Source organism: Dipodomys merriami, unplaced genomic scaffold (assembly GCF_024711535.1).
Source record: "Dipodomys merriami isolate MVZ:Mamm:240054 unplaced genomic scaffold, mDipMer1.0.p SCAF_10, whole genome shotgun sequence".
Lineage (NCBI taxonomy): Eukaryota > Metazoa > Chordata > Mammalia > Rodentia > Heteromyidae > Dipodomys > Dipodomys merriami.
Window position 1 is genome coordinate 45997560 of NW_027202271.1, and position 26118 is coordinate 46023677.

At 40.1% G+C, this 26118-nt stretch overlaps 1 protein-coding gene across 17 annotated transcripts in view; it reads right to left on the reverse strand.

Annotated features, from left to right (window-relative positions):
* Positions 1–26118, reverse strand: part of Tmcc3 (transmembrane and coiled-coil domain family 3) — a 297502-nt gene that overhangs the window by 24280 nt on the left and 247104 nt on the right. The window contains exon 1 of one of the 17 annotated variants that reach the window (XM_069990195.1): positions 22304–22449. The exons of 15 other annotated variants lie outside the window; for them this stretch is intronic. The gene's annotated coding sequence lies outside the window, so the exon portion shown is untranslated. Of the gene's footprint in view, positions 1–16540; positions 16600–22303; positions 22450–26118 lie in introns of those variants that run through there. One more of the 17 variants, XM_069990178.1, reaches the window with a different exon arrangement.

Consider the following 26118-nt stretch of genomic DNA (forward strand, 5'->3'; position numbering starts at 1 on the left):
AAAAGGTATCCACATACCCCAAAGCCCAAGACAGTACTTTACAGAGACTTATCTAATATTGGAATTCCCCTGATTTTTAAAATGGTTCATCTCAAATGACTAAAATTTTAAATGTCAACATCTGATCCTTTATTGTATTATAAGTGCCATTAGTAAGTATTTTATGTTGCTAATCTCATAAATCTAAGACTGAATGTATCCCTACAGAAAGGGTATTAAGCTAACCTTTCCCACCTCCAAGTCTTTAAGCCAAACAAGGGAAAGATATATCAGAAAAGCTTATCTAATGATTAGAACCTTCTACTTCCTCTAAAAAGCCTTCATAGCCAACATTCTGGGCGTATTCTTGTTTGGGCATGGAAGCTTGTTTTTATGGATAGTTATGTAAGTACATTTGCATTAGACTCACTTCTATGACCTCATGTATCAATGATATCCTTCTTTCTTACCTAAGTTCTCTCTGATCCCTATTTAAAACTGTCTGTATATGCTGTATCTCCTATGTTTGCCCACACTGACCCAGCCTTGCTATCCTCAGGTCTACCCACCTGAAAGCAGCACCTTTTCCTATCTCTCCAATCCCCCTAAGGTTACCACTTTACCAGATTACACCTCCATCCCCACCCCCACCTACAATAGTTCTTTCAATAAGCAAACCAGGTTCCTTCTCTCCTGTTGGTCCTTAAGGTCTGGGGGGGGGGGGGGGGTGAGGATGCAGCAGAGCAGAGGGAGGATGCAGTGGAGGGGGATGGGGGAGAAAGGGCAGTTTCCTATCCCTTCACAGATATTTTCTTCCTTTTTCATAGCTCTGAACTTGTCCTCAACTTCCCAATGGCCCTTTCACAGAGATTCGGAACTAACCTGAGGACAAAAAGCCTAGGGTTTGGCACTGAACCCTTGTAGACCATGGAGATAGCTGGTGCCTACAATGGCTCATGTTCTTTCATGGTCAGGCTATGATGAGTAGTAAACAAACTCTCTGGCCATGATGGTTTTTGGCAACATTTTTTTTTTTTTTTTTTTTTTTTTTGTCGGCCGTGGGGCTTGAACTCTGGGCCTGGGCGCTGTCCCTCAGCTCTTCAGCTCAAGGCGAGCGCTCTACCACTTGAGCTACAGCGCCACTTCCGGTTTTCTGGTGGTTTATTGGAGATAGGAGTCTCACGGTCTCTCCTGCCCGGGCTGGCTTTGAACCGCGATCCTCAGATCTCAGCCTCCTGAGTAGCTAGGATTACAGGCGTGAGCCACCAGCGCCCGGCTTGGTTTTTGGCAACATTAAAGATGACCTCTTTGGTTCTGGGCAGATCACATCTTTTTTCTATTAACCAGTGTGAGCAATTGTCAGCTCTGTATGCAAAAAGATGGCTAGAAACTTTGGGATACCTATGTATCAATGAATGTCATTGGCTGTGTGTACTTGCATAATGACTATAGAGTCTCAGTTATGCCAAAGGCTAAAGCCGAAGGATCACTGAGTTCATGAGGTCAAGTTCAGTGTGGGCATCATATTGAGACATCATCTAAAGTTTAAAAAAAATAGAAGATGGGGGCTGGGATGAAGTGATAGAGTATTTGCCTGGCAAGTACAAGACCACAAGTTCAAACCCTGGTACTACTACCACCAAAAGAAAAAAAGAGAAATAAAGTGGCTTGCATTTATTTATATTTATTTTGTCTTATACACATACCTGCACCTGTAATCCTCTCTACTTGGGAGGCTGAGATCGGGAGGATTGTGGCTCCTAGCCAGTTTAGGCAGAAAAGCTGGAGAGATTCTCTTTCAAGGGAAGAAGTTGGGAGTGGTGGCACAATCCTGTCACTGAAGCTATGACCAGAGGAATAAAATAGGTAGATTTCGGTCTAGACACAGGTAAAGAGTGAGGCCCTATCTCTAAATAACCAGCTAGAAAGAGCTAGAGTTGTGGTTCACTCATATCATGCTTTACTAGTAAATGAGGCCCTGAGTTCAAACCTAACACTCCCAAATAAATAAATACATATGTACATTTTGGATAAATGCATACTTGAAAAATATAATTAGTCATTTAAAAAGTATTAGCAGATGCATATCAGAAGCAACATCCCCTGATGTCTGTATGTTACTTATTTTGAAACAAACTACACACACACACACACACAGAGTGCAAAGGTAAGAATTTTTATTGTTGAGTCTGGCTAAAGTAGACAAATATTTGCTGTGATATTCCTTTGGATTTTTTTAATATGAAAATCTAACAAGGCTTATTAGTCATTAAATTTATTTCAGGACCAACTAACAAATAGGTTTCGATCCTGCTTGGAAATAAAAGCCTTATAATTAAGAAAAAAGGTAAGTCATTTGTTTCTGTTTTCTAACAAAATCTAAGATGACTCTAACATTATGAAAAATGTTCTACGGTTATTTCCTGACTAGTCGTTCAACAGGATTTAATTTTCCACTGCTGTAAATCCACTAATCTCTCCTTCAAAATCCTTTCTATGAATTTCCTATGACTTACTTCTTTACCTTAGTGGGAAGGTAAAGATTAATGATCAGTTTTTTACTTGCAGAGATCACAGAAGAGAATTTTCTAGAAGACTCCTCATCAAAAGAATAATCCTTGTGGTTTTCTTCTGGACTTTTAACAGGAGCCCATCAGAGAACATTAAAAATTCAAAACTATGCCTTGAAAGTAAAAAATAAACATATGTCCTGGTTAAATTTCCCATTCTTGCTCTTGCAGATGAGCTTCAGTAAGAGAGAAAGTCACACGTACAAAGTAACATCTTATTGAACTGACACCAAGAGGGAAGGTTCCAGTGAAATTTCTAGAGCATGGATTATGGATTTCTAAATTCCCAAGAGTGTGTTCCTTTTGACCCAGGTCTTCCACAAGATTTTACTTGAATTGTGACATAGGAGTGACTTCAGGAAAAGACCAAACCAGAGTGACAGGGATCTGGGTTTTGGTTGACTCTGGTTCTCATTTGTTTCTCATTTGAGAGAACAAGGTAGCTTAACTGAGACCTCTAAAGTCCTTGCAGCACTAACACTCAAATAATCCTGTTGCTGCTAGGTCTGGCAACCCCCTTTTCCACTTCAAGTTCTGCTAGTCTTATTAAATAAACTAAGTTATCAGCATATACCTATTTCTGCAAATTAAATAACTACCTTTCTTTATAATGAAAACTATGCAAATAGTAATCTAAAACCATAGGCTACAAGGGAAAGGAACAAAGAACTGCTAATATACAACAAAGACATGTATGATTCTTAAAGAGAACATACGCAAACACACAAGTGCTGAATAATTACAGTGATTAAGAACTCTGGTTTACCCTGATCACGGGAACAGGGGTTGGGGGAATGGTTCACCAGAAGGTGGCGCCAGGGAGCATCATGGCATCAGACAAGAAAAGGCTGATACAAGATTGATCTAGTAGGTGGTGGCTCTGTGCATTACGAAAGTAAGAATCACCCAACTCTACATTTAAGATGTATGCCCTTTACTATAAATGACAGTTCAAAAAAGTAATCTATAAAACAAAAGAATAGATAATGAAAATATGAGCTGTCAAAACAATAACTTTACAGTGCCTATGACCATGCAGGTGCCCAGTGAATAAATATTAACATACAATATTGTTCGATTCTACTAGGAATATAACTTTAATTTCATTGGCTTGTCAATTCTGAACTGCAAAATTTCGTTAACTCCTTAATAATTTTAGTTTCCCAAACTTTCATTACACTATCTAATAAATACTTGCTATATTTGTTTTTAGAACACAAGGGAGCAAATGAAGAGAAGTGGGAATCTGAATGGCACACAGCAAGGCACTAATATCTGGGCTATTACTGGATACACCAGAGTTAGACAGAAAAATACTTCACTTTAGGTTCTGCAAAATCCTAAATACCATGTTGATACACAGTGCTAATGCCTTGTTTCATTACATAATAGTTACTTAGAAAGCCAATGTTTCTCAAAAAGACTGGATTTAACTAAAAACACTCAAAGTACAATTACAGCTTATTCACTTACTTGGACCAAATTGTTTTTTATGATAGCTGGCAGAACTGAGTAATTTAGGGAAACCAGGTCCACCACAATTCAGAATTTCTACTTGAAGACCATGCCCCACATCTCCCCCCCACACACCCCCCAACCCCCATCCCCACCCCTGGGGCATCTTCTGAGAGCCAGGTATATTCTAGAAGCCCAGGAGTAAGAAGATGACTATATGAGAGCTTAGTCCTGTCTCCATGTCCACTCAGGAAGACATCTGAACTCTGTGTGAACAGGAAATGTGGGAAGTACTACAAAGGGCAAGGTGAATGTGTGTGTGGAGGGAGTAACTATTGTAGGGCATTTAAGTACAAGGCTTCTAGGAAGGGAAACTGGACTTGGAGACTTGAAAAACAGCCAAGACAGCTTACTAATGAACACAATGTGTCTGGAGATGAAGTAAGTAGAATGTTCAGGAAACTAAAAGTTTAAGGTCTCTAAAATTAAGAACAATTAATAGCTGGAAGTGTGGCTCGAGAAAAGAGCATGAAGCAGAAGGCCTTGAGTGTGCAGGGCAAGAATATGTAAAAGGAGGAGTGTGAAACATTAATGAACACAGAGTACACAGCAGGCTCCAGAAACTATGACAATGATCATGAAAGTAAAGTACTGAGAAATAGACAGATGGAACATACAACAACAACAACAACAAAAAGCCACCCATAGGCTGGGAAGGTGGCTCAGTGGTAGAGCGCTTGCCTAGCATGCATGATGCCCTGGGTTCGATTCCTCAGTACCACATAAGCAAAAAGAAAAAAGCCAGAAGTGGTGCTGTGGTTCAAGTGGTAGAGCGCTAGCCTTGCGCTGAAGAGCTGAGGGACAGCACCCAGGCCCAGAGTTCAGGCCCCATAATCGGACTACCCCCCCCATACCACCCCCCACCCCGCCACCAAAAAAAAAAGCCACCCATAAAATCCTACCTTAAATACAAATTATTTCTTGTCAACTTTTTGCCCAGGCTGCCTTAACCCATGATCGTCCTTGTCTTTGACTCTTGAATACATCCACCATATCAGGCCTACATTCTTTTGTTGTTGTTGTTGAGGCAGGTCTCATCTCTGACAGTTTAAATTCTTACTAACTACAAAAATCCCTTGCTGTGCTAGCCGTATTTAGAGATTTGGGGATTTGGTTCATGTGCTATGCAGTCACAGAAGAATGATTTGCTAAGTGAATTCATACAATTTGGTCAACACATTCCTATAATTCACACTTCACTGAATATTAACACTAAGAAGGTCTCTGTCTGGAATGCAGGATCTTATAGCTAGACCTTGTACTAAACACACACACACACACACACACACACACACACACACACACACACACGTTATTTGAAATTAATACTAGCTAAATTCCTGCTTAAAAGAACATTAGCTATCATGTGAGTGGAAGTCAGCCATCTTGCCTCATAAAGACATGATTGGTGATTTATGCTATCTCTAATCATGTTTTTTTCTGGGGACCTAAATTACTGAACAGATTCCAATTATTATCATAGCCTTGGTGCTTTTTGTCAGGATCCAAATAGACCACCAAGTGCAATGTTTTTACCCAGGATGAAAAACAGAGGCCAGCATTGAGGATGACTTCCTTCAGAGGATGCTGGTCCGTCTGTTTTTATTTATGGACTGAAAAGAGAAATATCATAATGTAGGGTACACAGTATATTCTTCTCACTCTCATAGTCACAAAAAATTGTCAGACTGTAAGAAAGCTCCATGGTATACCCATCTATTCTCAGCAGGTACCATGATTGCATTTCTGCCTGGAAAAAAATAAAAACTCAAATTAAATTAATAAAAGGAAAAGAAAAGTATGTGTTGTGGGCAGAAGGCAGTCTGGGTAAGTTTCAATGCCAGATGCTTAAAAAAAATGGAAATTGTAATAGACTAAATCCTGGGTCTGTACCTGGCACAGAGCCCTAACTCCCCCAGAGACAATGAGAACTCTGATAGGGACACCTGCTGAGCTTATTACAGAACTGCTTGTATGCAGAATTGCCACTTGAAAACATTAACTTTATCCCCCAAGGGTAAAGTACAAGACTTTCCTAAGTCAGATGAAGGAGGGGATTTTTCTCTTTGCTTTTCTTTTGTCTTGCACAAGATGATAAACTTGACCCTTTGAAGGGCTGTTGACTCCTTATGAATATCCGCAATGTAGTACACTTCATAAATTTAACACAGCCCACCTACTTTATTCAGCATTTCAAAATGTTAGAAGACCCTCTGAGAACACTATGAAAATTCACTCAGTCTAAGACACCAACCTGAACTTGAACTAAAATTTCTTTGATTTCTCAATGGCTTTTCTGTATGCCAACAATGAGAAAAGTGTGGCTGAAATTAGGAAAGCAACTCCATTCATAATAGCCCCACAAAAAATAAAATACCCAGGAATTAACTTAACCAAAGAAGTGAAGGACCTCTATGATGAAAACTTTGAAAACCTGAAAAAGGAAATCAAAACAGAACTTAGAAAGTGGCAAAAACTCCTGTGCTCCTGGATTGGAAAGATCAACATTGTGAAAATGGCAATACTTCCCAAGGCTATCTACAAATTCAATGCGATACCTATCAATATTCCAACCTCATTCTTCAAGGAAATAGAAGAGGCAATCCAAAAATTCATATGGAACAATAATAGACCCCAAATAGCAAAAACGATCTTCAACAGAAAGAACAGTGCTGGAGGAATATCAATACCAAATTTCAAACTCTACTACAAAGTAATCAAAACAGCCTGGTACTAGCACAAGAACAGACCTCAGGACCAATGGAATAGAATTGAAAACCCAGAAATGAACCTACAGATCTATAGCCACCTAATCTTCAATAAGGGAGCTAAAAAAATAGAATGGAAGAAAGACAGCCTCTTCAGTAAATGGTGCTGGCAAAATTGGTTAACTACCTGTAGAAAACTAAAGCTAGATCCTTATATATCACCCTGTACCAGAATCAACTCCAAATGGATCAAAGACCTCGGAATCAAAGCAGACACTCAGAAAACATTACAAGATGGAATAGGAGACACCCTAGGACTCCTTGGCACAGGCCAAAATTTTCTTAATAGAGACCCAGAAACACAACAAATCAAAGAAAGGTTGGACAAATAGGATTGCATGAAAGTGCAGAGCTTCTGCATGGCAAAGGACATAGCTAGCAAGATCAATAGAAAGCCTACGAATTGGGAAAAGATCTTCACTAGCCATACAACGGACAAGGGTCTCATATCTAAAATATACTTGGAACTCAAAAAATTAAATCCCCCAACAACAAATCTTCAAAGAAACAACTGCCCAATAAATAAGTGGGCTAAAGACTTAAAGAGAAACTTCTCTGAAGAAGAAAGAAGGATGGCCAATAGACACATGAAGAAATGCTCAACCTCCCTAGCCATAAAAGAAATGCAAATCAAAACAACATTGAGATACCACCTCACCCCAGTTAGAATGGCTATAATCAAGAACTCTAATAACAACAGATGCTGGAGGGGATGTGGACAGAAGGGAACCTTACTGCATTGTTGGTGGGAGTGTAAATTTGTTCAACCACTTTGGAAAGCAGTATGGAGGTTCCTCAAAAGACTCCACATAGAGCTCCCCTATAACCCAGCAATCCAATCCCACTTTTGGGCATTTTACCCAAATGTTCACAAACAAGACCACACTAAAGCTATCAGCACAACTATGCAGCATTATTCACCATAGCTAAGATCTGGAACCAACCCAGATGCCCCTCAGTAGATGAATGGATCAAGAAAATGTGGTATATATACACAATGGAATTCTATGCCTCTATCAGAAAGAATGACATTGCCCCATTTGTTAGGAAATGGAAAGACTTGGAAAAAATTATATGAAGTGAAGTAAGCCAGGCCCAAAGAAACATAGGTCCCATGGTTTCCCTTATTTGCAATAACTAGTATATGTCTGAGTCAAGCAGAAAAGGTCAGGTAAGTTGATGTTAGGGAAATGAACCCTAAGATATGTATTCAAATATTTTTTTCTTTCATGCGATTGTTTCTAACACATTTATAAGATTATTTCTTTGTTGCTTTGTATGTCCCTCCCCCATGGTATAACCCCTGCTTTCACTGTATTTGATATCGGTATAATTTGTGGAGGGGAAGGGAAAAAACAAATCGTTTAAATAGGGATACAGGTGGACCCATTGCAACAATGAGATGTACAAGTCGTTATGTCGAAAACAAACTTTACACTTTGGTGTGGGGGGTGGGGTGGAGGTTTGGGGGAGGGAGGATGGGAAGGGATGGGAAGGGGAAACAAAGGAGGAGGCTACAATGCTTGATAAGAAATGTACTAATTATCTTGCCTGTGTAATTGTAAACCCTCTGTACAGTATTTTCACAATTAGAATTTTTTTCTTTGATTTCTGTACTTGATACCTCTGATATGATCATGTTACTTTACATATTGTTTTGACTATTTTATTAAGATCATTATAAATATATGTGTAACTATTACACTCCCTAAATCAGAAACACTTTACTTGCTTGTTTTCCTTTTTCTTTTTTCTTTGTGTTAGCCCAGGTGCTTGAACTTGGGCCTAGGCACTATCTCTGAGCTTTTTTGCTCTCAAGAGTAGTGCCCTACCACCTGAGCCACAGTTTCTACTTCTGGCTTTTTAGTGGCTAATTGGAGCTAAGAGTCTCACAGACTTTCTTGCATGGTCTGGTTTTTGAACTGCAATCCTCAGATCTCAGCCTCTTGAATGGCTAGAATTACATATGTGAGCCACTAGTGCTCAGCAACTTGTTTTTCATCCTGATAATTATGCAGTCCAGCAACCATCAATGAAGATATACTTTATATTATGGGCTCAACTCTAAGTGTTCAAACATATAATCAGAGGCAAGGTTATGTTTGTTTTTATTAACATGGTGCATATATTCTTAAAGGAACTAAACTTCTTATGCATAAATAGCATGAAAGTGACAAGCATAATTGGGGAGCAGATTTGAGTAGTTATCTATTTTCCACTTATATAGGATTTGCATCAGCCATCTCAACAAACCTTTCCAGTTTGCTCTTGTCCCAACCCCAGTACACAATTATCTTGGGGTATTACACATCTGTCTGAATTTCACACACAACATGGACAGCCTTTCAGTCTTTAGGACTCACCATTGTTTCCATCTCCCTTGCCTACTACATTCACTAACCTCTTTTTCGATAGAGAAATACTGACCCTTCCTTTCTTATGAATATCTGACACTTGTCTGGCCCAACTGTTTTGTCCTGACAGCTGGACCACCATACCAATCTTTGCTTATCTTTGTCTCTAGACTGCCCCTCTCAGCAGTTAGGCTGTCTACAGGATGAGGCTGAAATTCCTCAAGCTGGAAGACAAGGGCCTCCATGTCTCTACCCAATCCCATTTCTGTCCAGATTCTGTACTCTCTCCCCACACCAAATGACCTGATCCCATGAACCCTGACCAGCTCAAGCACGCGGGCCCAATCACTTCTGGCTTACCTCACCTTTGCTCCTGAGGCCTCACACGTGAACAGTCCTTATCACTTCTCTCTACCTCTTACTTGGTACCTAGCAGCACAGAGGTTTGATTATCATTGATCTCTAGTTTTTGACCCCAATTATGCAAACATGCTTTATATATCAAAGAAATTAAGCTGCAACTTAGGAAGTGACAAGTGAGAGTCTGAGCCTAAGTCTGATGCCACAGCTTGTATTCCTTCCAGAGCATGGGGCTTCCAGGAATGCAGACTCTACACTAGATTCTCAGGGTTCCTTCAGCTTCAGGCTCAACTTAACCTCTTCCACACAGTCATCTGGTCATCTCAAAACTAGTACTGAATTCTACTCAGAACTCCAGGGATAATTCCCTCTTGCCTCATCTTCATCCCTTTCTTTTTATTTTCTTGGCAACCTCAGAGCCTCACGTTGTCTGTCTCTTGAACACAGTAGGCACTTAGCTGTCTTTATGTGTCATTTTGCTACTTTGATAGTATTTCCTGTGGGTAAAATTCTATATTGGGTAGGATAATTTCAGTAACTGAATGAAAGAAGATTCGAAAGTAAGGTCACTTGGGATTTTGCAGACTAAGATCAGAGAACAGGGCTAATTTGGGGCTTAGAAATAAACAGAATCTATGCTGGGCGTGATAACTTTCGGCTATCATCTCAGCTACTTGGATAGTAAAGTTGGGAGGATTGTAGTTCAAGACAAAAGAAAATTAGACATAGCCTCAACAAATAAGCCAGGCATAGTTGTGTACTTGTGGTTCCCAAGATGCTGTACAAGGATTACAGTCTGAAGTAGCCCTAGACAAGAACACAGATCCTACTTGAAAAATAACATAAAGCAAAAAAGGGCTGTGGATGTGGCTTAATGGTAGAGCACTTGCTTGGCAAATGGGAGGCCCTGAATTTCAACACCAGTATCACCACCCTCTAAAAAAAAAGGTCAGGGGCTGAGATGGTGTATCAATGGTAGAGTGCTTGCCTTGCATGCATGAGGCCCTGGGTTCAATTCCTCAGCATCACATAAGCAGAAAAAAAAAAGCCGGAAGTGGTATTATGGCTCAAGTGGTAGTGCCTTGAGCTGAAGAGCTGAGGGACAGCGCCCAGGCCAAGTTCAGGCCCCACGACTGATGACAAAAAACAAACAAACAAACAAAAAGGTCAAATATCCAAGTACTTTCCATTTTTTCACTCTATTATCCTCAAGACAACTGCTTGTTACTATCATGGAGGCAAAATCAGAATTCCACACAGATACTTCCTAGCTCTAGGTGAGGATGCTTCTCTTCTTTCCTATCTTATTAGGGAGGAGAACCTTCTGCGGAAGCTCCTCAGCACATCTCCCATGGGAACCTCTGGGCCAGGCCTGTGTCCCATGCTCACACCCCAGCCACAGCAAGGATGGCGAAGCAGAATCTAACGATTCTAGCCTCTACTGCAGGAATCGGCTAGCCAGTAGAAAGAGAAGGATAATGGGGTGGGAATGGATAATCCACTATGTTTACAAACAGTATTAATGAAATGACAAGTTCTGCATTAGGAAACCTTTTGTGTCCAAACTGATGATGTATTCTAAGATACATGATGAAATGATAACCAACAGTCCAGTTGTCACAGAGTGTGTCTGCACTAGAAGCAGGAGATAAAAGAACTGGATCTACCCAAGTCATTGGCCACTAAGCTGTAGATAACATTTCCTTCAAATGCTTGGCTATGTATCACAATCTCCTTCTCCACCATAATGATCATCATCAGAAAAAAAGGCAAGGAAGAAAGATTCTAGTCTTTCGAGATTCCATATCATTCTTGTTTGCCTGATGTTAAAACAAACCACTCTAAGAAATGTTACATAACTGTAACCCCTTTGTACATCATCTGTATAATAATATTTAAAATTAATAAAAAAAAGCTTTTAAAAATAGCAGAGTGTTTACAATTTTGATGTCTCTTTCTCCAGTTCATCTTTGCGGCTACTAACACAATAGTCTGCCACCAGTGCTGCTGCTACCACCACCATCTGTTTCTAGTTCTGGAAACAGCACAGGTATCCACCAACAGTGAGCCACCTAAAAATATTCCAGTACCCTGGTAAATGATGCAGCCACCACTAGGGAAATGGATCTGAATGGGTAATCATGGGAGGACACTACCAGGATGGAAAAGCAAGACACAGAGCTAGGCACACTGTGCATGCTGATTTGTGCTCTTAAAGTGGGTAGGGGTGGAAGACTATCATAGATGTATACATGCAGGCTCTATTTGTATGCAGTTTTCTAGAAGGATAGCCTCAGAATTGTGGGTGTGAGTTTCCTGTGGTGATTTGGAATCAGTATAATGGGATATTCTTTGTTTTGTATTATTTTTTGACATAGTTTATGCTCAGTCACCGTTTTTTCCCATGCTTTTCATCAGAAGCTCCAGTGCCTCTAGCCTCAAAGGGAGACTAATAGGCAAAGATCTGCAAAACTGCACTAAGGCAGACAGGATGCTTCCTTGACCTTCTGAGGACCTCTGATCCTACTAGTAGTGGCAAAAATAGCTGGCTATCAGGAGAGTGGGACTTTCTGTAGCTACACACTTAGTTTAACTGATGTCCCTGATGTCATTTCTTTTAGAAAAGCAATTCCCTCACTGAACAAAAAAGATTTTTAAATCTAATTTCCCAAGGAAGAAAAAAATGTGTTTTAAAGGTAGTTCTAAGGAAGAACACTAAGCTGCAATCAAAGTCATAAGTAGAAGCTCTCAAGGGAAATAAATACCATTAAAATAAAAAACACTGTATGCTATTATTATATCTTTCTGAGCTCTTCACCAAATCTACCTTCTCAAGGGACCGATGCCACCAAAATGCTCCTCCTGAGCACAAAGTTTCCCAACTCTCCTAGATTTGAAGATTTGAATCCAATGTTTCCCATACAAACTTCTCTGGGAACTTCCACAGGGGTGTATGAGGACAGTGTATGCAATGTGTAACAGGTGAACATATACATATTCTGTCAACAACCATAGTGGTTGGCATGTCTGCATGAGTCTTAGAGATTATAGTTCAGCTGAAAACTTCCCATCATCTCCTGACCAACTGTCTCTTGTGCTAATGGGGATCTTGTATAAACAAAGCTTTTGTAGTGCCAGCCATAGGTAGGCACAGCACAGGCCCTTGCACAGTGAGCATAATACCTGGTGATGGAGGGTTGCTACTCACTCACATATTTACCATGCTTTTCATCATTACTTTGGCATGCACATAAAAAGCAAATTAAGTGTGAGATCATCTCAGTTCATCCCTGAAGATGCTGCAAATAATAACAATTCCACATGTTGTTTACCGCCCCTCAAGATCTTGTTGATGAGCCTGACCCTGAGGAGACTAAGGCTAACGCATCTTTAGTTTGTTTTAGGTTTTTAACACAAAAATACTTAAAGGATTAGCCAGGCACCAGTGGCTACACCTGTAACCCTAGCTACTCAGGAGCCTGTGATCTGAGGACTGTGATTCAAAACCAGTCAAGGCAGGAAAGTCCATTAGACCCCAACTGACCACAAAAAGTCAGGAGTGGAGCAGTGGCTCAAGGTGTAGAGTGCTAATCTTGAACACAGTACCTGGGCCCAGAGTTCAAACCCCAGGGCAGGCAAAAAAAGAAAGCTCAAAGAATCTGAAAAACTTCAAAATATTTTTACATAGCTATACAAGATGTTTGTCTTTTAAAGTGCTACTACAAAAGTCAAAACATTTTACAAAATTAAAGAGGTTATAGGAAGTGATATTAAGCCAAGGTTGTTACTGCAAAAAGTTTTAAACCAATTTAAGATAGACCGAGTACAGTGTTTATAGAGTATGCTTAGTTCACACATTGTACCTAGCACAGTATTTACAATCAACAATCGTTACTCATCACAGGTTGGGCCTCAACTGCCCTCCCAGCTCACTCACTGACTTACCTAGAACAGAGGCCTGTCCTGCAAGCCACACCCACAGGCAAGAGCCCCACACAGGTACAACATTAGCCATTTTTACTGTACTTTTTCTTTTTCACATTTAGATACAAAAATGTCATGTTATTCAAATGCCTACCACATTCAGTATGGTATGTTTGTAGCCTGAGAGTAATAGTTTAGTTCACATAGGTTAGAAGGCTAGACCACCTAGTTTTGTGTAACTATACTTCATAATGCTCATACAATGACAAAGCCATCTAATGAAATATTTCTCAGAACCTATCCCCTAAATATACTCTGGTGTTAGGTGGTAGATGACTGTATTTAGGACAGAGTAAGAGTGACAGTTGATCCAGAAAGCTTTTGTATATAGCTCATATGGCTCCTGAGGGCTAGATTGTTTCATTTGGGACTTTCTTGGCTTTAATGTTTGGTTTTACTTTTCAAAAATGGTTTCTTTAACAATAACTATAAAACTAAAGTCATGTTCTTATGGTTGAAGTTAAGTTTTTCAGATGCCCCAAAAGAATAGGATTTTTTTTAAACAAAATCAGTTTTGGATGGTTCAAGATGTATCTTATTTTATTTTTTTTCAAGATGTATTTTAAAATGAAGCAATATTTATATAACATATTGTTTGAAATGTTTAAATATAACTAATTCTGAAAATAAAAAAAACCTGGCATTTGAATATACCCAGGCCCTAGAGACCCCCAAATCCTATTCTTAGGATGGAAGAGTAATTTATGGGCAAGAGAATGATGTAAATATTCTATGCACATGCACATGTGTGTATATATATGTGCACATTCTATATTTGTGCAGTAGAATGACATGAGTTAGAACTATGAGAATTTAAAAGAATAAATCTGGGCTGGGAAGATGGCTCAGTGGTAGAGCACTTGCCTTGCATGCATGAGGCCCTGGGTTTGATTCCTCAGCACCACATAAGCGAAAAAAAAAAAGCCGGAAGTGGTGCTGTGGCTCAAGTAGTAGAGTGCTAGCCTTGAGGTGAAGAGCTGAGGGTGAGTGCCCAGGCCCAGAGTTCAGGACCAGGACTGGACTCAAAAATAAATAAATAAATAAATACATACATACATACATAGAAAAATAAAAGAATAAATCTCAAAAGAGGCAAACTAAAGAAGAACACATTCAGGCTCGATAAGTTCAGGCTAGAGAACCATGACCATGGGTCTGTGCTACCTAGCAAGTTCTCAGATAGCCTTGGCTACAAGACACTGTTCTCAAAAATCCAAAACAACAAATATAAAACAAAAAAACCACACACACACTTGGAATGAAACTTTACAAATGTCTAATGTAGTCAGTATGTTGCCGAGGTATAAGCACATAGGTGGTAAGAAGATAAGGCAAAGGGATGATTAATACGACTCTTCAAACAGAGATGACCTGTTAGGGTAAGGTCAGCTTGTGATAAAGGGTTACCCAGTCAGGGAAGAAGGTAGCACAATCAAGTTTGACACCTTACTCTAAATTTTAGGCACAGGGTGTTTCATGGTTTTTCATAGGGTAAAATAAACTAAAAGTGCATGTATGTGTGAGCTACTTAAGTGGTAGAGTGAGTAATAGCTTTCAATCTCAAGATAGTCTCTGACTCTATACTTTGGCTCAATGTTAAAATCTAAATTGTGACTTATACAAAAGCCTTCAGGCCACCTTGCAATGGGTTCTGTCTTCTCACATCTTTATCTTCACTGGGTCACTCCCTAAAATGTGAAGGATGTGTCAGGAGGTGGTCCCAGGCTGACCCTAAGGCCACAGTTAACCCCTTGGCAGTATAACAGCTCACTACCCCTCAGTTTGCTGGAGGAGGAGGAAGGGCAGGAGGGAGGACCTTCCCAGAATGGCCTGTCTATCAGTGGCTGCCCACAAGCCTATCCTGCATCTCTTGCAACAACCTATCACATAAGGCAGCTAGAAGCTGTTCACAACCAGTGCTCTGGCAGTTGGCAGAGCAAATTTTCCTTTCACTTGAATGGGCATAGCACGTCAAGCTCTGTCAACTGCTACATTCACAATGCTATGAGGTTATAGGAGGCTTTGCTGTCTGTTGGAGCAGGTGGTTACTCCCATTTTTCTTTTTAAACTCACAGAAATTTAGCCTCTAAGTTCAAGGAATCAAGTCCTCTCATCGCCTACCTCTATCTCTTCTCCAGTTACCCAGGTTTCAAAAGATCAGAGATAACTATCAAGATGCCCTCCTTCCTGGCATTCTACACATACCTTGGATACCTAAATAACTGGGGGAAAAATTTGTTAAATTTGCTCAAATATTTTACTGTCTAGAGAATGAAAGATTTCTTTATTGTAGCACAATACAGAAGTCTTTCATAATAAGATACACATAGAGTCCCAAATTGAATATGGATTTCCAATGGGATAAGCAGCTCCAGGGTGGACTTCACAGGACACAACACTTTCACCCAGGCAGGGAGGCCTGCATCCTACCTCGGCTGTCAGCCTGGGTCAGGGACACACCACCCTTCTCCCACAGCTGCTTCCTCTCCCCACCCACAGCTCAGTACCCACACAGCTTTCTTCCCACCGTGGCTGACAATTTTATAGAGGCTCAAGTTTCCAGGGAAGAGGGGGGCTGGATGAAGTCCACTAGTGCAAAGAGCAGAAATTAAAGCTACAAAGTTAAGATTCCAACTCTGAGCCTGTTTGACCAGGATTATTTCACAGCCCATGGGCAAATAGGAGGAGACCTGGCTGTTTTCCAGCCAGTATCCAGCACAATCAAACCCAGATATTTGCCCTTCTCTTAAATCACTCATGCTGGCTTTATACTTCTAACAAGACCAAACAACAAAGGAATCTGGTGGCTCACTAGACATTTAGGCAGCTTAAACACCTAAAAACCCATGAAGAAATGAGGGAAGGAGTTTGGTAAGGACAAACATAACTAGTAAGAACACAAAAATAATTTGTATTTCTTTCAAACATTTCCTGGGATATTAATTGCCACAAAGCTCTACAATACACATTTATACATGCTAGCTGAAGCCAGAGGGCTGTGAAGACTTACCAAATGCCACCCAACAGATGAGGAGAGGAACAGGATGAGTACTGGCTCACCTTCCTGCCCGAGAGGCAGCTGAGTATGCGAGGCAGAGTCTCCTATCTTAAACAGCACCCACCGATGACTCACACTGGACTTTGGAGATCCTGATCTACATTATCTTGGGGGTATTTCTGTGTTTGTCTCAGAGAAACTCCACGCCCTGCACTGTGGCCAACATAACTGCCAGCAATAATGCACTGCATTCAGCACACTGCTGTACAAACGGGTTCTTTGTATTGTCAGCCAAGCAGGCGCTATCTCTGCCTGGAGGCCTGCCAGCGTGAAGGTCTGTTGTCACACCATCCTGGGATGGCCAGAAGCGACCTTCCAATTGGTACTCCTGGTATACCCATGGGGTGGGGGGGAAGTCTCCATCTATCAAACCAAGGTTGGACATAGGAAGTGGGAAGCAGTGGACTGTACTCAGGAGATGCCTCATGGAAGAAGGCTGTGTAAGTGGGCAGGGCAGTGGTCTAAGTGCTGGGAGGGACATGGCGAGCAGTCAGGAGACCCTTTCCTCTGTGCCTTCTTTCACGACACAGAAGATTGGGTGCCTCTGTGTGTCAGGCGCAGCTGGAGAGGGAAAGGGCATAGCTCCCTCCTGTTTAGTGGCCAGGGAGGAAGAAACAATAACAGCTAGTGATAAGTGCAAATACAGGCATGGTGTGAAGAAAGCACACTGGGAAAGGGACATGGCTGGTTTCTTTCTAAAGCAGAAAGGGAGAGACTTGTCTATATGAAAGTGCTCCAGGGGCTGGGAAGGTGGCTCAGTGGTAGAGCGCTTGCCTTGCATGCAGGAGGCCCTGGGTTCGATTCCTCAGCACCACATAAGCACAAAGAAAAAAGCCGGGAGTGGTGCTGTGGCTCAAGTGGTAGAGCGCTAGCCTTGAGCTGAAGAGCTGAGGGACAGCGCCCAGGCCCAGAGTTCAGGCCCCACGACCGGACCCAAAAAAAAAAAAAAGAAAGTGCTCCAGGTAAACTAAGTTTTGAATCAGTTGGGATAGGTGTGAGTTTGGAGGAAATGATACAAGGTAGAGATAGATAGCAGGAGAAGAGCTGAGATGCCAGCTGAGAACACACACTGAGTATCCCACTTAAATCACACTGAGGCTGGAATCTGTAACCAGGATGGAAAATATATCTGAGTGGTACAAACCAGAGCCTGTTCTACCAGCCCTGAGGCAAGAGCTGGTAGCCTACCTCCAGAAGATGGCATCTGGGGTTTGCAGAGTAGAGGTGGAATCAAAAGGACCTGGCACCAGCTGACTGAGGGGTAAAGAGGTGGAGTTAAGGAAAGTCCTGCATCTGTTCTGTTTTCTTTGGCGACTGTGTGGTTATCCAAAAGCAGGCAAAAGTGTCTGGGAAGAGGAGGATTCAGCTATTACATAACAAATGAGGGTCCCATGGTGTTCAGATGGAGTGAAAGGGGCTGAACTAAGAGCCTGAGAACCATCAGTGACAGGGCCCTCAGACCCTTATTCAGAGGGCAGAGGTGGACTTCTAGAGTCCATTAGACCTATTCAAGACTAGCTCTGCTTCTTGGAAGTTGTGTAACTCTGGGTAGGTAAATTAACCTTTTTGAGACACTGGTTTCATCTAAGGAAATTACTCTTGGGATTTAATGAGAACAGAAAAGGACCTAATGTCATGGCAGCCAGAAGACATTTAATATTTTCCTCTTGCCCTTTCACAATCATACACTGCTTTGTATTATGAGTTCTTAACCTGTGCAGCAGATTACAAGCTTTCTTGCTGTCAGTCACTCACTTCTAAATCCCTTTTGACCTTCCTTGTATGCACAGATTCTCAAATATTTGAATTGCCACAAGTCATATGAAAAACTCAGGCCAGAATGGTCCAGAGGACCAGGAGTTTCCTGCCCTTGACATTAAATATCTAATGCAAAGATCTCAAAATTGCTATGTGCTTTAGTGGTATTGATTTAACTCTGTGTTGGAGGAGGCAGGGGAAGAAAAGGCCAACGGGAGTATGGTAAGGAAAACTGTCAGTCTAATAAAGCACAGTAAAAGCCACAGAAGTTCACTTTGTACAGAACTATACTGTAATATTTAAGAAGAATGTCTAGTGAAGTTAATACTACAGAGCTGCTACCCTCTGGCTCCACTCAAATAAATGCATAAAATATAATGCTAAATAAATAAATGATATGAAATAGGTTTTCCCATAAACCATGTCGAATCAGTGGTATACTGTGTATATAACACATACATGCTCTTTGTGGGGGCAAGGCTTGGTTTCTTTATAACTTTTAAAAATTCACTATTTTATTCATTGTTCTACTTTTTATTAGCACATATTAACTGTACACATTAGTGGGTTTTATTGTGAGATATTTCTATGTGAATCTAATATACTTTGGTCATATTGATTTCCTCATTACCCTTTCCTGTCTCCAACTCCCTTTCCCATTAGTCCTCTTCCTCTTCCCAAATAGTATACTTGCACACCTTTTTTTGTCTTTCTAGATTCTACATATGAGAGAAAACGTGATTTTTTTTTTCTGAGTCTGGCTTATTTCATTGACACCATTCATTTTCCTGCAAATGACACAATTGCATTCTTCCTTATAGCTGAATAAAACCTCATTGTGTATACAAATCACATTTCCTTTATCTACGCATTGGCTGATAGGTACCTAGGCTGATTCCATGAAATGGCTATTGTGAATAGTGCATAGTAAACATGGGCATGCATACATACCTCTACTATATATTAGATTTCCTGTAAGTCCTATACCCAGGAATGGCTTAGATAGATCAAAGGATACTATTTTTAATTTTTTGAGGAACCTCCATATTGATTTACATAGTAGCTATACTAATTTTCATTTCTAACAATGCTTGAGGGTTCCAGAGCTACCCATCCTCTTCCCACCAAATCCTTGACAGTATTTTTTATTTTCTTAATGATTATCATTCTGACAGGGGTGAGATGGGTTCTCAGTGCAATTTTGATTTGCATTTCCCTGATAATTAAAAATGTCCAAGTTTTTCATATATTTATTGGCTATTTGTACTTCTTTTGAGAACTGATTGTTCATTTCATTTTCCCATTTATTATTGACTTTTGGTGTTTAATTATGTACTGTGAATATTAATTCCTTGTCAGATGAGTAACTGGAAATGATTTTTCACCAAGGGCTAGAAGAGGCCTGGCTCAAGTGGTAGAGCGCCTGCCTAATGAACCCTGAGTTCAAACTCTAGAAAAAATTAATTTTTTTCTTCTGTAGGTTGCTTCTCCACCCTGGTGCTGCTGGGCAGCAGTTTGTTTTTTTTAATGCAACTCTTAGGCAATTCTTGCTATTTAGAAAGTTACTGCCTATGCTTATAGCTTATAGTTTTCCCCTATGTTTTTGTGCAGCAGTTTCAAGTCTTACATTAAAATCTTTGGTCTAGGGCTGGGAAGGTGGCTCAGTGGTAGAGCGCTTCCCTTGCATGCTCAAGGCCCTGGGTTCGATTCCTCAGCATCACATAAGCAAAAAGAAAAAAGCCGGAAGTGGTGCTGTGGCTCAAGTGGTAGAGCACTAGCCTTGAGCTGAAGTGCTGAGGGACAGTGCCCAGGCCCAGAGTTCAGGCCCCACGACCGGACAAAAAAGAAAAAAAGAAAAAAAACAAAACAAAATCTTTGGTCTATTTTTAACTGATTTATTAAAATATGGCAATTTGTCTATCTAGTTTTCCCAGCATTATTTGTTGAAGAGGCTTTTCTCAGTATGTTTTTGGTATGTGTGAAGAGAATCCGGTGACTATAGCTATGTGGGGTTATTTCTAGACCATCTATTTGATTCCACTTGTCTATATATCTGTTTTTGTGTCAGTACCATACTATTTTGTTGCAATGGCATAGCAACAAAAGTCAGGCATTCCATCACTGGTGTTTTTATTCATGACTATTTTTGCTATTTGAGGTCTTTTGTTCTTCCATACGGAAACAGGATTTTTTTTCTATTTCTGTGAAAAATCCGTGAAGAATTTTTGTGGAGATTTCTTTGAATCTATACATGTATGTAGTCATTTTTACAGTACTAACTCTGCCAACTCATGAACATAGGCAGTCTTTCTATCTTCTAGGGTCATCTTCAATTTCTTTGGTATTTTATAGTTTCCATAGTCAAGCTCTTTCATTTCCCTAGTTACGTTTATTCCTAGGTATCTGATTTCATTTTGAGGTTGTTAGGAATGGGAATGTTTTTCTGATTTCTTTCTCAGCATTGTTATTGATATACAGAAAGACTATTCACATTTTACATGTTGGTGTTGTATCCTGCTACTTTGCTTATTAAAGATTTTTTTGGTGGAGTCTTTAGGTTCTGCGAAGTACAGGATCATGCCATCTATAAACAGGAATAATTTGACTTCTTTTCCTAATTCTATCCCTTTTATTTCTCTTATTACTCTAATAAATTAAACACTAATCTGAATACAAGTGTAGAGAGTAGGAATCTCGTTGTTTCTGATTTTAGAGGAAATGTTTTTTGAATTCTTACTTATTTAACATAAGGTTGACTACAAGTTTATCATATATAGCCTTTATTATGTTGGATATATGTCTTCTAATTCTAGTTCTTCAAGGCTTTTATCATGAAGAAATGCTGTTATGAATCTATTGAAGTGGTCATCATTCTATATGCTGTACTATTTATTGAACCATTCTTGCATCACTGGAATCAAGCCAACTTTATTGTGGTGTGTAATCTTTTTAATGTGTTACTAAATTCTGTTTGCAAATGTTGAAGAATTTTGCATCAAAGAAATTAGTCTATAGTTTTATTACATCAGGGTAATACTGGTTTCATGCATTTGAAAGCATTTTTTTTTTAGTGCCAGTTCTGGAGCTTGAACTCTGGGCCTGGATGCTGTCCCTGACTTCTCTGCTTAAGGCTGGCACAACTTGAGCCATAGGTCCATTTCTAGCTTTTTTTTTTTTTTTTTTTTGTCGGTCATGGGACTTGAACTCTGGGCTTGGGTGCTGTCCCTGCACTCTTCAGCTCAAGGCAAGCTCTCTACCGCTTGAGCCACAGTGCTACTTCCGGTTTTCTAGTGGTTTATTGGAGATAAGAGTCTCAAGCACTTTCCTGCCTGGGTTGGCTTTGAACCACGATCCTCAAATCTCAGCCTCCTGAGTAACTAGGATTACAGGTAGGAGGCACTCGGCCCACTTTCTATCCTATTTTTCTATTTTTTAATAAATATTTTAAGGTACATTGGGGTTTTGTTTCTTTTTTTGATGATCTGATAGAATTCGGCTGTGAACTTGTCTGTTCCTGGACTATTCTTTGTTGAGATTTTTTATAACTGCTTCAATCTCATTGCTTGTTATGGATCATTGTTTATATTATTTACATTATTTATATACTCTTGGTTCAATTTTGGTAGGTCATATATGCCATAAATTTGTTCCCTATAGATTTTTAGATTTACTAGAATTTAAAATTTCAAAATATTTCATAATGATGCTTAGTTTCAGCAGTATCTGTTATTTTCATCTCTAAGTTTATTAATTTGGGTCTGATCTTTCTTTTGGTTAGTTTGGATAAGGGTTTGCCAATCTTGATTATCTTTTAGAAGAATCAGCTGTGTTTCATTGATCCTTTGTATTGTTCTTTTTCTCTCTATCTCATTAAATTTCTCTCTGATCTTTATTATTTCTTTCCATAAACAAAATCTGGATTTATACTGTTCTTATTTTTCAAATATTTTAAGGTACCTCATTTGATGTTCTTCAGCTGTTCTGTCACCAGTTTCATGATTCCTGAGGCCCTTCTCTTTGGTATGTAGGTCTGTTCTTCATTACCCTGTCTCTATCCATGGAGTTGCACAGGGAAAGCTTCTGATCTGCTATCTCATCCTAGAATCCTTATTTATATCTCATAAAATAAACATTTTTAATTTTTGATTAATATTATAAAGGTGATGTATAGAGGGTTTACAGTTACACAAGTCAGGTAAACAGTACATTTCTTTTTGGACAATGTCATCCCTTCCCTTACTCACTCTCTCTTTCCCACACACATACACTTGTAGGTACATCATGATTCACAGTGGAAGTGCTTTAACAGCATCTGATATCTATAATATGTCATCTAAAACTGTTATGTAGTTTCCATGAAAGGAAAGGTCATACCAGGAAACAGCTCTCCCAAACCCAAAGCTTCCTGTTCTCTCACATGATGTTCCAGGGCTATGTGACTTCCTGTAGAACCCAATTCCAGATCAGTGATCTAAAGCACTTTATACAAATTCAGAAGTTAGCTACTTGCTCTAAGTCATTCTCTGTCTTCTTTGGCCTCTCAACATTTTAGATTTTTTTTTTAATTATTATCTTCCTCAGGAAATGTAATTTCATTCCTTTCAGTCATAGGTCCTTCAGAAAGTCTGGGAAGTAAGAAGACAGGGACAGAAAGCTCTTCGTGTGCTACAACAATGTCACCAACCAAGGCAAGCAGTCAGAAAGAAACTTCTCCAGTAAACTGTTACAAGCGTTGAGAACACAATGTGTCCTTATTTAAAAAGTACCACTTATATGACCCTAAAATTTTGCTTTTTAATAATATCTATCTATATTTGAGGTTCTGGGGTTACAACTAAGTGGTAGAGCACTTGACCGCCATGTGCAAGGCCCTGGTTTTGAATGCCTACATGGAAGAGAAATCTATATGTGGTTTCAGAAAAAAAAAAAAAGTTCAGAGATCTTGAATATATTATTATAAAGCAAAACAAAGAATAAACACCCCCAAAGGTAAAATGTTCATATATCAATAAAAGTCTGGCTAAATAAACAAGGGTTATATATGTTGTATAGAAATTATTTCTAAGATGATAAATAGGAAATGTTACCTTCCTAGCTCTGTAAAAGGATAAAAAGCTGGAAAAAGGGTGCAGTTTTCACCTTAAACTATTTGAGATTTTTCCATCCTTATTATCTTGCTTTTTTTTTTTTTTTTTTGCCAGTCCTGGGGTTTGAACTCAGGGCCTGGGCTCTGTCTCTGGGCCTCTCATGTTCAAGGCTAGTGCTCTACCACTTGAGCCATAGCACCACTTTCAGCTTTTTCTGTTTATGTGGTATTGAGGAATTGAACCCAGGGCTTCATGCATGCTAGACAAGCACTCTACCACTGAGCCACATTCCCAGCCCCTATCTTGCACTTTTTAAGTTAAACCAGTTAGGCAAAAAGTACACCCTCAGAATTTACGGATGCACAGCATTTCACCTGCAATACTATTCAATCTTTGTTAAACAGGAAGTAGAAAACCTGGGTACAACTAGACTTTTATAGAGCAGATCCACATTGAAATGTGTTTGCCTTAGCAGTCAGCCATTAGACTCAGATTCTCAGACGATTGAGTTTCTCTCTAAGGCCATGGTTCTTGGTGTTATGCGTACTCCTCTCATCTAAGTGATTCTATTTGGCTACTCGCCTCAGATGAACATGTGGGTAGTTTTCCTCAGGAAATTGAGGTAGGATTGGTTTTTAAATATTTGCCTTAAGCCTTAAACCTTAAAAAGAACCCTTTCCTGGCAAAACCTTTGTATTAAAAACACCAGTAATGAAAACACTGATGCTGTGTGGAACGTATTCCATCTTTGGGTGCTGTCTAGCCTGTATTTTTTAACAAGTTTCCCAGGTAATTCGGATGTTGCTGCCATTGCCTCATCCTCACCAGTGGTAACAATTTAGCAAGCCCTTCCTCAGTCAAGTAACTCAGTGTGCACTGTGAGTATTCTGTGTTCCAAGGTAGTCACTACTGAATGGCTTCAAGATTTTTAAAGTAGACTTTTTCACACCCTCCTGGGGTTTAGAGGTTGCACCAAGGGCCAGTAGGCCTCACATCAACGGACTCTTCTGGCTCCTGGGAGACGGTAGGAGAAGCCATCTTTAAAACTTGAAGGGAGCTGAAATAGTGGCTGCCACTAACTTACACCTAGGCCTTGACTGGACCAGTAGGAAATCTGTTAGGTAGCTTCCTTTCTCCACCTCCAACTCTATTCTTACATCCAACTTAAGTTAGAAAGCACTAACCTAGACTATTATTTTCTAAACACTCACTGGTAAAAGCCCCTACTATCCTTGCCTGACTCCAGACCTAGTAAATCAGATTCTATAATCTTCTGTCTCTTAAACCTCTGCCCCAAGTTATTCATATAAGCAGGCAAGTGTCTGGGATGCATCAATTAGGTCAATTCCTTATTTTAAGATAAGGAAATGGAAGCCTAAGGAGTTATATAATTTCCCCTGGGGATTTACATCTGATTAACCATTGTTGGGGGACCTGAAATATGATGAGCTAATTCTTTCTTTGTAGACCAATACTGCTTGTTAGGTTCAATCATAAGGGCCAAGTATCAGTATAGTTTCTGATTCATCGTAATGAGGCTACAGTGACTCATAAAGTCTGGTCCGGGGCACGTATTGAAACGTGCCAGTAGTTCAATGGCTAAGTGACTTGATAAAGCTAACCAACAGTAACCTGGCCTTCAGAGCTCTTTCACTTTCAATATCAGTAGAGGGGAAAATCCACACCTGCACACCTGATAAAATAATCCCAATCACAAAGAACAACCAGGTGAGGCGGGAACACAGGGCCATTCCATGCCCATACCCTTCTCCCCTCCCTTCCCCGCCCCGCCCCTACATTTTCTGGTCTAGTGTTAGTATCTTTAGCAAAAGAACTCTAATTATCACACACTTTGATTCTAGCAGCAGATGGGCCCCTGGCAGTATGAAGAGAATAGAGGGTGGTTCCTACAGAGACTCCACACCCATGGCCTGAGCTAGCATCACTAAACCAGGAACCCGTGTGGGAAAAGCCCCCACACCCCAGCTTGGAAAGCACACAGCAAGCTTTGACTCAGGGAGAACTCAATCCAGTTATAATTGCCTCTAATTGGCCCTCCCACACGGTCTTACAATTTACAGCTGTAATCTGCTCCACAAAGGATGTGCTATGTTCCTTTTCTACCTTTAAAAATCAGAATCCTCTGTTAGGTTCTTAACATTACTGTTTTGATTTTTCTTAATATATAAAGATATAAAAAAGGATGAATGAATGAATAAAAGTGAAGATGAGAATAGATTTTTTTTCTCAGAAGCACTGATCCCTAGGACCGTAATTATCAGCCTGAGGAAGTGCAATGGGGACTGAGCTGGGTGGGGAAAGGCACATGGTCCAAGGTACAAGTGTACCTGGTCAGACATTTTCTATGCTCTGAGTTTTATCTTTCTTGGCATGCTCAGCTCCTTTAATAAAGTCACAACCCTTGGTTGCCATGGAACCCAATCAGACATGAAGCCTGTTACTATGACTTCCATGCAGGTCTAAAAAAAGACTCAGTGACCAAAAGACCAGCTTTTCTTTTTAACAAATACACACACACACACACACACACACACACACACACACACACACACACACACACACACACACACACACACACACACACACACACACACACACACACACACACACACACACACACACACACAATGCAAGAAGGCTCCAAAATAAATGATTCAGCACCTT